Source organism: Aphelocoma coerulescens, chromosome 8 (genome assembly GCF_041296385.1).
Source record: "Aphelocoma coerulescens isolate FSJ_1873_10779 chromosome 8, UR_Acoe_1.0, whole genome shotgun sequence".
NCBI lineage: Eukaryota > Metazoa > Chordata > Aves > Passeriformes > Corvidae > Aphelocoma > Aphelocoma coerulescens.
In genome coordinates, this window is record NC_091022.1 from 7,017,274 (window position 1) to 7,028,412 (window position 11,139).

At 47.2% G+C, this 11,139-nt stretch overlaps 1 long non-coding RNA gene across 1 annotated transcript in view; it reads left to right on the plus strand.

Annotated features, from left to right (window-relative positions):
- Window positions 1–10,918, plus strand: part of LOC138113888 (uncharacterized) — a 43,624-nt gene extending 32,706 nt beyond the window's left edge. Inside the window, exons 2-4 of the long non-coding RNA XR_011152377.1 lie at window positions 1,720–1,900; window positions 2,344–2,463; window positions 10,144–10,918. This is a non-coding gene — a long non-coding RNA (uncharacterized lncRNA). The remainder of the gene's footprint in view (window positions 1–1,719; window positions 1,901–2,343; window positions 2,464–10,143) is intronic.
- The last annotated feature ends 221 nt before the right edge of the window (window positions 10,919–11,139 follow it).

The window sequence follows — 11,139 nt, forward strand, 5'->3', positions numbered from 1 at the left end:
CTGGCAAAAGACAAGGCCTGGGTAGATCTAAGCTGCAGAGATGAGACTGAATGTGGCATCGTAATACAAGTGTACTCAAAACTGGTGCTTCCTGCTTTGTTGCACTGGGAGAGAGCCCAGAACCCTGCTCCTTTCCCACTAAGACAATTGCAGAAGATGATTTTTCACAGGCAGTTTTCCCCATGTGCTGTATAAAATTATACCTACAGCCCCAGCTAAGATCTTCAAGATGGGGAACATGGATGATCTGTTGGCTGGGTGTCTGGAGAGCTGGTGCTCTTCAGCTTGTTCATGTGTCTGGTGCATAGCTCAGCCTTTCTGCATCTCGGATCCCTGTTTGCCTGGCCAGCAGAACAGCACGGCCAGACTCCACCAGGCTTTTCTCCACATGGCCATGGAGAATCAGAAGTCCTCTAATGGAATAAAGGATGTGAACATCTTCTGCTACAGCCAAGGCTGTGTTGGCTAGAAAGCACTGGAGTGTTAACTGACGCCATCCCTTCCATCCTGCTCCCACACTGCTCAGCCAGAGGTGACTTATGGAGGAGGAAGCAAATAGGATCCTTTATTGAGAATTAAGGAAATAGCATTGTAAGCATGTTTTTGGTTTTTTTTTTTTTGAGTCTAAGTAACCCCATGATTTGTGACAGCAGCTCTGCACACACAGGTGATGAGGGAGTGTAGTGAGAAGTGTCACCTAGTGGGAGGAGGGCTCAGAAGTTCCATTCCTTACCCCGCAGGGCACATCCTGTAGGAAACAGCCACTTGAAGTACACTTACTCATTTTCCCTTGGCAGGAATGAGACGGTGACAATGCCTGGGTGTGAAGTCTGCTCCATGGCCTTCAGAGCAAGTCCTTGGCACATCTCTGGGTTCAGACTTGGCCTTCCCCCCCATCCTGAAAGTTTCCAAGTGCCACTGAACTGATGGGAGAGAAACAATTGTTCTGTTTCCCGGGCTGACACCTCCTGCTGAGCATCCTTCCCTGCAGGAATGGCAATTCTCTCGTGTTACTCTGGGGACATGCCGCCGTGGTGCTGATGGGACCAGACAGGATCCGTCACTGTGCTGATGTGTCTCCTCCACAAAAAATCCTAAATGACACCAGTGTCTGAGAGATGAGGAACAAAGGAAAAGCCAGTAAAAATATCTGCTCTGTTTGGTCCCCTCTGGTCATCTGTTATCCCAGTCTGGAGTGGAGACTGTGGAAGAAGGCTGGGGTTTTGGGGTTCTGGGGATATGATATGGGTTCACTTTGTTCACGTGAGACCAACAAGCCTGGCAGGCCAGAACGCTGCTTCTGCTGGAGTGTGGTTGTGGACTCTCTGTACCTGGTTTTAGCTTGTTTTTGATGTACAGACTCCTCTGACTGGTGCCATAACCAGACCCTTGCAGTGGGGCAAAGAGGGGATGGGCTAGAGCTCAGTGTCACTGGTGCTTCACAAGCATCTGAAGGACCTTGCCAAGGTTGTGTGAATCTCTCTCCCTGCCCCAAGGTAAGATCATCTCTACCTCTGTCACTGCTGTACTAATCTGTTTTTAAGGACCCTTGGGGATACAGGTTGCTCAACCTCTTCCAGGACTTCTAACAAGAATAATGTAACAAGCATATAAAGTGTGTTCGGTTTTTGGTTTACTTTTCTTCCTTGCCTCAATTTTTAGCCTGTTTATGTTCTGTGGTGGCTATGGCTGAGGAAACATTTTCCTTCATGTTTCTAGGGGGCTGTTTGAAAGCTGTTCTCAGATCAGTGAGGACCAACTAGGATGGCTGTGCTCCTCTGCAATGTGTGTGACAGATGTGTCACCTCTGGGCTCACTCTCTCCAAATGGTCCATTTCTGTCTCAAAACACGGTGGCCAAAAGCAGAGCACCAGACTTATGATGAAAATCAGCCTTTAAGGTAAGAAGCTGAGATACTCTTGCTTGAACAAGACATATGGGGAACCCCTCTCATCTGAAGATGCTGACATTAAACCTTCAAGGCATCATGGCCTTAGCTCTTCAGAACACCTGTCTTGTTGGGCAGGCAGATTTCTCCCAGATGTGTTTTCTTGTTTAAAATTGTCTGGCGGAGTTTTTCCCTCTCTTTAAACAGCTGTTATTTCCAGCCTCAGCAGTTGAAGGTACTTTAAAATTGGGTGGGTTAGTGCTTGTGAAACAGTCTGGGCTGTTCATTTTCATGGGATTTAAGAGTGACTTGCTGTTCATGTCCTGAAAATTGTTTGTTTTGCCTGGAGGCCATTTTGCACAGGAGCTTAAATTGTTGGCTTGACTCTCCTTTTGTATAAGTTGTTCAAGTGGAGAGTTGTGTGTTCTGTAACAACCTCTTCTTGTCTGTGATAGCAGCATTTTGGGACCTGCCCTAATCAGAGTTTTGAGTGGCACCACTCTGAAGTGTGCTGGAGCTGCCTGATTTGAAGGCAAAAGAGGAGAGATGGGAAAGCATGGATGCATCCAACTGAGGTAAGGAGACTACCAAATACAGGGCAGCCAGACTACAAACATACGGATTATGTAAGCATAGTTGGGCTGAAACCTTGCAAAATAGTCTTTCTGGCCTTGTAGGCTGTCCTCAAGCAAACGATTTTCTGTGGACCACTGAGTTATGAAGAACTGGCTAAGCAGAAGAAAACACAAGATTAATTAAATTGAGAAAACAAAATATCCAGTTCTTTAAATATGCCCCAGCCTGAGTAACTGCAGACCTGGAAAATAGACTTGAAAATAAGCAGCCAGTAGCTCTGACTAATTACACTGGAAGGCTACCACCTTCCCTTCCACAGGCAGGGGAAGCAGGCTGGGAACTACTGGTGTAATGACAGCAGAGCTTGTGGGGAAACCACTGGGTCTTGTCCTTGGGCAGCCCCAGTTAAGAAAGAAATATATCTGCAGGCTCCAAGTCCCCTGCCTGCTGCTGGGACTGCTCACTGGTGATGACATCTCAAATATGTTTTAATAACCAGTGGCTGTTAATAAGCGCTTGCTACTTCACCAGTTTAGATGCATCTCTTTAAATTTAAACAGGATTAGATAAGGTAGGGATATTATCAAATACCCAAATGAACATTAAGCAGATATATTGGAGGCTTAACAGCTCTGCAGCAGATTGTTAAATTGCTCTAAATATTTCCGTACTAGTCTGGGGGTATTTAATTAAAACAACCCCTCTAGTCCTGTGCAACGTGCCTAGCAGGCTTAAAAGCCCTGCACAGGGCAGGACCTTAATTGGCAGCGTTACCAGAAAGCTGAGCCATGCTTGAGGACAATTTAAAAAACAGCCCCCCCCTCCCCATCCCACTCCTCAAACCACCCCAAGCCCCTCTAATTAGTGTGAGAAATGACGACAAAACAACTCCAAGTGTCTCCAGTGACAGGTGCACAAATAACAAGGCTGATGAAAGATTTTGCAATTAAGATTGTGCTATGAAGATTAATGGAATATTTTCATAAACTGATGTAAGATTGCCTATAACCCAGTTGCCTCCATGTAACTCCATCTCCTTCTCACCAGCGCTTCTGTATCTCCTACTTTTCAGATTTCCTTCACCCCTGCTTTCCAGGTTGCTGGGGGTTTTCATGCCCAGTACTTTTTTTCAGGTGTCCCATGTTTCCTAGCATTTCCCTTCTCTTGCTGTGGCTGCTCTTGTCTAAATCTTGGGTTTCTTCTCCGTTTAAACTTCGTGGCTGGGGTGGAAATGGGGATGTCTCCATGGGCTGTCCATGTGGTGTTGCTCTATCATGGGCTGTGTTTGTGGAGCGCAGGGCAGCGGATCACTGGAAGGTATTTTCCAGTGATCTGCTTGTTAGGGATCTAGCTGCAAAGCACACGTCTGGCTCTAAAGCCATGTATGTCCATCGCTTTCCAAGGCCCATGGGTCACATTGCCTGTGCTGCTTCCCAGCAATGTCTCCCTTGAGTGTGCAAGTGATTCTATTAACCCAGATTAAATTGGTACGACCACTGCCTGAGAGGAAGCATTGAACTGGCAGAGAAATAAACTGGGAGCTGGACCAGACACCCGTTCCCATGAATCTTTAAAAGAGGGGGATTTGTGCCTCTCACCCAAACCTGCTCTTTTCCCAAAGACATTTGCCTGTTGCTGCCATAATTGTGACTCCGTTACTCCTAATTGCCTCCTGTTATTCTTGGTATCTCCAAGGCAGACCAGTACACAGGGAATTTACTTTTTTTAATCTAGAGAAAGCAATGACTGGACACATAGCCTCCAGTCCTGCTTTTCTTCTTCTCAGTTGCTGCCATACACCAGGTTTGATGTTCATCTCTTCAGTCTGTCCATGCTTACTGGCTGCCCCTCCTCCCTGCCCTTGAGTTTTCTTCCTGACCTTGTCCTCAGTGGCTTTTAGCTGTGATTTTCCTGCAAAACCTCAGAGGGATTTGTTAGAATGGTGGTTCACAGGCTCTGGGCTGGATGTAAGGGGCATTAGTCCTGCCTGGCTGGAGTGGGCTTTTGCTTGCTGCCTGCTTTTTCCCATTGCCCATCTAAATGATGTGTTAGAAGAGACACCTGGCCAAACCTGCAGCCCTGCTCCCCCCACGGCTCTCTCACCAGCCATAGGCCCCAAGGCTGCCCAGGACTTTCAGAGCTACAGGTGAATACTCCCATGCACAGGGATTTTGAAGTAATTATAGCTGGGGCCCCCAAACCAGTACAACCACTTCCAGTGTCCTGCCTGTTAACTCTGCTGGGGAAGTGTGTAAATAAGACCTCAGGGAGATGATGTTTGCCTCCTGATTCAGAGGCTCTCCTCTGTATTTCTCCCTGCCTCTATCCCTAGCAAAGGGGCTGTAAATTATTGTTTCCCACAGTTTGTGAACAGTCTTTAAATGAGAGTTAGCACAGGACAGTGGCTTGTCTCAGACATTTCTCTGTACAGATGGATGCTGTGCACTCCAAATTCTGACACCCTTTCTATAAGGTCCATGAAAAAACCTGGTGCAGCAAAAAGGCAGGAAGATTCCAGTCTCCTAAGAAAGAGGCATTAATTGGTGGTGGGAGAAATGTAGTTTTTCCTGAGAATGGTATGTGCCTGACAGTATTTCACTCACCAAAGCAAACAAGCAGAAATTAGGGCTTTCTGTCTCTTGTCCATGAGCCTTTTTGACTTGGTATCTCCTTGTCTCTCCTCCTTTTAATTGCTTAGCTGTTGTCCTATTAATGTCAATGCTTGGTGGGCACATGAGTTAGAGATGAGATGCTCTGCCTGGTGCTCTTCGAGGTGTCAGCCTGGATAAATACAGTGGTTCTTTCTGTTCTCTCAAATCCCCTTTCCCACTCCCTCCTTACCTTTAAGATGCTGGAAAAAGCCAGGGAATGTTAGTGCAGGCTGTAGGTGTAGCCTTCCCTCCCAGGCCCTTGGCTTGCTGGTCCTTGCAGCCCCGCTCTGTGTGTTCCCATCATGAGTCTTTGCTGGGTCAACTCCAGAGCTGAGATTATGCTGAAGACCAGCATAAGGTTTCTGCAGTGAGATGATACTTCTTGGTTTGGGATTATCAGGACCTTGTAGACTTGAAAAATGCCCAGAAAACTTTCCTGGCAGAGATGCTGCTGTGGTCCTGCCTCACTGGATGGGCAGATCTACAGCCTGACCTCTCTCTCGGTCTTGTGTTTTCACCTCATGTTTGTGTGGTGATCCTGAGTGGCTGGCAGTGAGACGGCTGGCTGGCTGTGTGCTTTTTATTCCCTCTCACTGTCCTGGTGATTGCACTGATGCTCATTTCCAGCAAATTAACCTTTTGGGGGAAGTCTCCACCTTACTAGCTTCTTGCCCTGGTTGCTAACACCTCCCAGGAGGTTAATGCCTCCCAGTGATCTGGAGCAGCCAGGTAGCCTGCCTTTTGGTGGAGGTGGGTATGTAGGATTGGGAGACATAAGAGGGCAGATGTACTTTCCAGGTTGAACTATTCCCTGCTACTGCAGTCTGCTGGGACCTGCTACCCATGAGATTGTCCTTGGAAAACTGTTCTTGCCAAAAGCAGCACAAAAACGCTTTCTTGCTTCCTGGAAGAAGCACTGATGGTGCCAAACCCAGCCTGCCAGGGAGCAAGGCCCATTGCCCTGGTGGCCTGTGGTTCTGCTGTGACCTCTGTGACTGCCTGCCTCTTTGCCCTGGGGAGCTCAGAGCAGTGCCTGGTTGACTCTTTCTGCTCTGTTGGGAGCTGGAGACAGTCCAAATGGATGTGCCCTGGCCCAAATGGCCCCTGCAATTAGTGCCAAATGGGTCTGAGCAGACACTGGAGCAGCACTGTAAGAGATGTCGAGATGCAGAAGCAGAGCCTCAGGGACCCCTTTGCTTATTCCACAGCCTGTATGAGCCAGAGATCCCAAAGAATAAGCAGGATGCAGCCCTGCCTTTAGAGATGCTTTGAAACAAGCAAACACGTGGGCGGGAAGGGATTTTGTGTTGCAGGGCGGATTTAATGCCTGGTATTTTATAACTTGAGTGCCTTTTACCAACATGGTTTTACTATCCCCTCCCATCTTAATAGCTATTTTATAAATATTATTATGAAGAAGTCTTGGTGGTAATGCTAAAGGGAAGCTGGGCTTTGTTTTATCTGAATAGCTCTTGCTTCCAGCTTGGGATAAGGGCTGTAACACTGCAGAATGAAGCTGGGCTGGAACAAAAGGAAATCTATTCATTAACTTAAATTGTAGTAATTTTAGCGTGACCCAAGAGGAGTCTGGTGAGTCTAACCCTCTATTTCCCCACATCCTTCCTAGCAAGTGCCTTTCTTTCTCACTGAGGTTTGAGAACTGACTCACTTCGAGACTGGAGTGAAATCTGGGGTGGGTATTTTTTATTCTGTAAGATTAGAGTCAATGCTGTTACAACAATTACAGTGGAAAGAGAAATGATTGCCATTGTTGATTTTAATGCGTGAAAGCTGAACTTAAGTTATCCACTTAGCAACTTTATAGTTGCTGGATTTGTTTTTCTTTTCGTTGTTATGCTCAGTCACAGATTTCTGTAAATGCTGCTGCTCATCTAGGGTAGGAATCCAGCTGAGACCTTGACTGCTTGATCCCTTATCATGGTAGTGATTCTTTTCTAGGGATGTAGCTCTGGGTTTTTTTAGGACTTGGTATTTTGTGGTGAGGGTAAGAGGTCAAACCAAGACTTAAGGGAAGAGAGGTGTGTCTGTTTGGAGCAGACTGAAAGGGTCCTGCTGGTGCCAAGGCAGGTGAGGAGTCCTGGTCCCTGGCCTCCTGCAATGTGATCGGGGTTGGAAAGAGATCTGGACCTTTCCATGGGCCAAAGCCAGAGTTCAACTTCCCTTGGCAAGTTTTTATTGATGGATGCTGGTTTTTTTTGTTTGTTTGTTTTTTTAATTTTTTATTTCAGATTAGGCTACGGTTGTGAAAATGAGTGGACAGAGGAATAATCCAAAGCAAGAGGAGGAGTTTTGGCGGGGCAGAGGGCTAGAGGGTTGGGGATGCAGGAAGTCACAGGTATCTCTGCCTTCTCTCAGTTCCCCAGTCTGTAAAATGGAGCAAGGAGGTTGATAACTTACATAAGAGCTACTGGCATACAGCGTTTTGTAAAGGCTCCCAAAAAACCTTCTGGATGGCAAAGCACAATGAGAGCACAGACAGCCTCATTGCTCAGTTAGCAAACTCCTACATATGAGAACGCGAGCTGGGCGTTTGACGTAGCTGCTACCCAAATGCCAGCAGGTGACGAGCAGATGGGGCTGCCGGGCGTTTGTCTGAGGTCTGCCTGAGCAGAAGGTGGAGGGGGAGTGGAGATCTGAGTGCTGGGGCTTTTTTGTTTTTTTTCTCCCTTGTGTGTGTTGTCAAAAGCTGACACGTGGTTCTCACCAAAGATGCAAAAATAGAAGCCGTTGGCTTGTGCGGAGCTGTGCGTGGCAGTGCTTTATCTGGGAGCTGGGATGTCATGCTCTCCTGGTTATTTATAGGTAGCAGGCAAACCTTGGGAGAAGGATGGGAAGACCAAAATGTCAAAAACATTTCATGTGGTGGTTTTGGGCCATGGCGGTGCCCACTGGGAACCCACCCTGGGTTTTTTCCTAATGGTGCCTCCATCAATCTTGCAAGGACTGACATGAGAAGGAGAGTCCATCTTCAGAAGGGATCTTCTCTCTGATCCATGTGTGTGACCTGCCTTGGGGGAAATGTGGATTTAAGCACACAGGGAAAGAGATGGAGGGATTGAAGGAGCTGATGAAGAGCAAAGGACATAGGCAGTGAGCAGCCAGATTGATGTGTGGTGTTTTGGGAGTGGGGATCTCCTGTTCTAGTGGGGGAACCAGCAGAGCAGTGCATGTACCAGAAGGTTGTGTCTTGCTTCAGTCTGGAGTCGTTTCTCTTACAGCCTTTTGCTGTACCCTGCATGGTTCCAGTCATCTTTCACGGTGCAATTTCCCATACTTCTGTTGTTCCTGAAATCCCAGCTACATGCCCCGGTGCAGCCCTCAGCTTGGAAGGGAATTGGGTATTAAAAGCCTTGAGATGCTGTGGTGGGCTGACCCTGGGTGGGTGCCAGACACCTGCCAAAGCCTCTCTCTCACTCCCCTCTGCAACTGGACAGGGGAGAGAAAATACAACAAAGGGTTCATGAGTTGAGGTCTGGGAAAGGTCACTCACCAAATACCATCATGGGCAAAACAGACTCGAATTAGAGATATGCATTGGATTTGTTGCTAACAGAATCAGAGGAGGATGATGAGAAGTAAAAATAGACCCTAAAAACACCTTCCCCCCACCTTATATGCTGAGCATGATGTCACACAGTCTGGAATATCCCTTTGGTCAGTTGGGGTCACCTGTCCTGGTCTCCTACCAGCCCCCCATGTCCCCTCACCAGCATGGCCATATAAAAAGCAGAAAAGGCCTCAGCTCTGTGCAAGCCCTGCCCAGCCACAACGAAAAAATCTCTGTGTTCAGCACAAATCTAAACACAGCCCTGTACCAGCCACTGTGAAACAAAACTCTACCCCAGCTGAAACCAGCACAGATGCACAACTCTGAAATCTGGTTCCCACCACAGATCCCTCTTGTCGCTTCACCCTGCTCAGCTCTGACACAGGACAAATCAAGGCAAGAGGGTGAGTCTGAGAATCCAAAACCCCTCCTGCCTAGAAACATGGAGAAACACCCCATGCTTTCCTGGGAAGGCATCCCTGCCCATCCAGGGCTGGGAATAAAAACCAGGATCCCCTTTGGACTTCCCGATGGGATTGTCCCCCTCTGTCCCTTTCCTCGTAACAATTTGTGAGCCTTTGAGAATGAGATGCTCACAGGTCCTCAGTGTTGGCATTGATGTGATGGGGACAGGGGCCACCACACCTGGTGGTGGCTGGGAATAGGAGGCAAACAATTACAGCCGAAGAGGTTATACAGCATTGTAATCCCAAAAAGAAACATTATGATTCATCATTCCTGATGTAATGTCATCTGTTTAATAAAGCCGTAACTCACTCTGGGCTCATTTTTAATGGGGCTATTTAGGTAATGGTGTTGGGTTTTCTCTTTCCCGACCTCCCCCCACTCTCATACTAAGTAGGATTTGGACTGAGCACTTGGAAAGAGCTATTGGAGCTGAAGACTTTTTTTATATTTACAATATCTTTCAGGCCATAGCTGAATGGGGTATTATTTATGTCAAATCACTACTTACCCTGAAATATGGGGAGAAGGAAAGCCAACAGCTGGATATGGTAATGAGTAAATAAACCATGTGTCTCTTTAATGATAGGAACATGAATTTGTGCCACATGGGGAAACGGCTGGTGATAAGATGCCTTTGACTGGGGCTGACCACAAAACAAGGGCACCCCAAAATTTATGTGGCTGGAGGGCTCCCTTGGCAGCTTGCTGGGAAGAGCAATGGTCAGATGGTCTGAGGTTGGCTTCGCTGACTGTTCTCTGCAGGGGTGTTGTCCACATGCAGGCACAGCAGAATTTGCTACCTCCAGCCTGGTGGCACAGTGTGATTCTTCCCACGAAAACCTGGATTTGGTTTCTGTGGATGTCTTGGAAACCCAGAGTTCTTAAAAATCCAGAAAGGTCATTTTAGGAAGAAGTGGTGGGAGGGAAAGTGACTGTGACACAGTCCAGAAGGAGAGGCTTTGAGTGTTCTTGTTGTCTGGTTTTTTTTTCAGGGTGATTTTCTCTGTGTGTGGAGAGAAGCATGTCTGGGAATGGACATTTTGAATGCAGGTTGTTTGAACACCTACAAGTGACATCAGTTGTCTGTGTCCTCAGCAGAGCAGAGTGGCAGGAGTCTTTCTGTCTCTGGGGATGTGCTACAAGGGCAAAGCCACAAAGTGAGTGACTGATGCAAACTGTTAAAGGAGAGGGGAGATGTCGAGGGGAATTAACTGAAGACAGTGTTGAAGTAGGTATGACAAGACCAAATTTCTTTATGTGTTCAGTTTCCTGCACAAGGGGGAAAGAGTTGTTTTCATTTTGTGGCAAATCGGAGTTTGTGTGAAGTTTTGGTGTGAGGTAAAGCTTCTACTACAGCCCTTATTCTGCAGTTGAGTTCCACACACCTGGGCATGTGCAAACTTGGTGGGAGCTCTCAAGGCTGAGTATCCCCCTGTGCTGTGTGGAGTGGAGGCATGGGGCAGAAAGTCCCTTTCTCAAAGAGCTGATGCACCATGGGTTGAACACTGAGCTGGAGCCAAGTGGGCCCATTTCTCTTGAAGTCAGTTGTGTGCCTGGCTCTCTGCCTGTAAGAAAAATCAGAACTGCCAAATTCGATGGATCATCTCTGATATAGCAAACTCCTCTTGACAGTAGCTAAGAGCAGTTGCTTTGGGAGTGTATGAGAGCTGGGCATTTATGGACAGATCCTTCCCACTATATCTACCTGGCTTTGACATAGGGACTGTCCTAAATAAAGGAGTCTCTTAATGTCAGAAGAGACTTGACTTTCTGCATGAGAATTACTTAACCTTTTGAAATTAATGTGTTCATTGTGCATACAGTTTATTGAAAAACCAAGTCATCCCTGTCCTCTGCCACAGTCCTCCTGAAAGGGAACCAGAACTGTAACTTGTTAGAGCTGCTTCTAAGATGCTTTAACTTGGTGTGAAAGTGCCATTAGAAATGTTGCACCTCGCCACCCATAGATTGCCTAGTTGGCAACCACA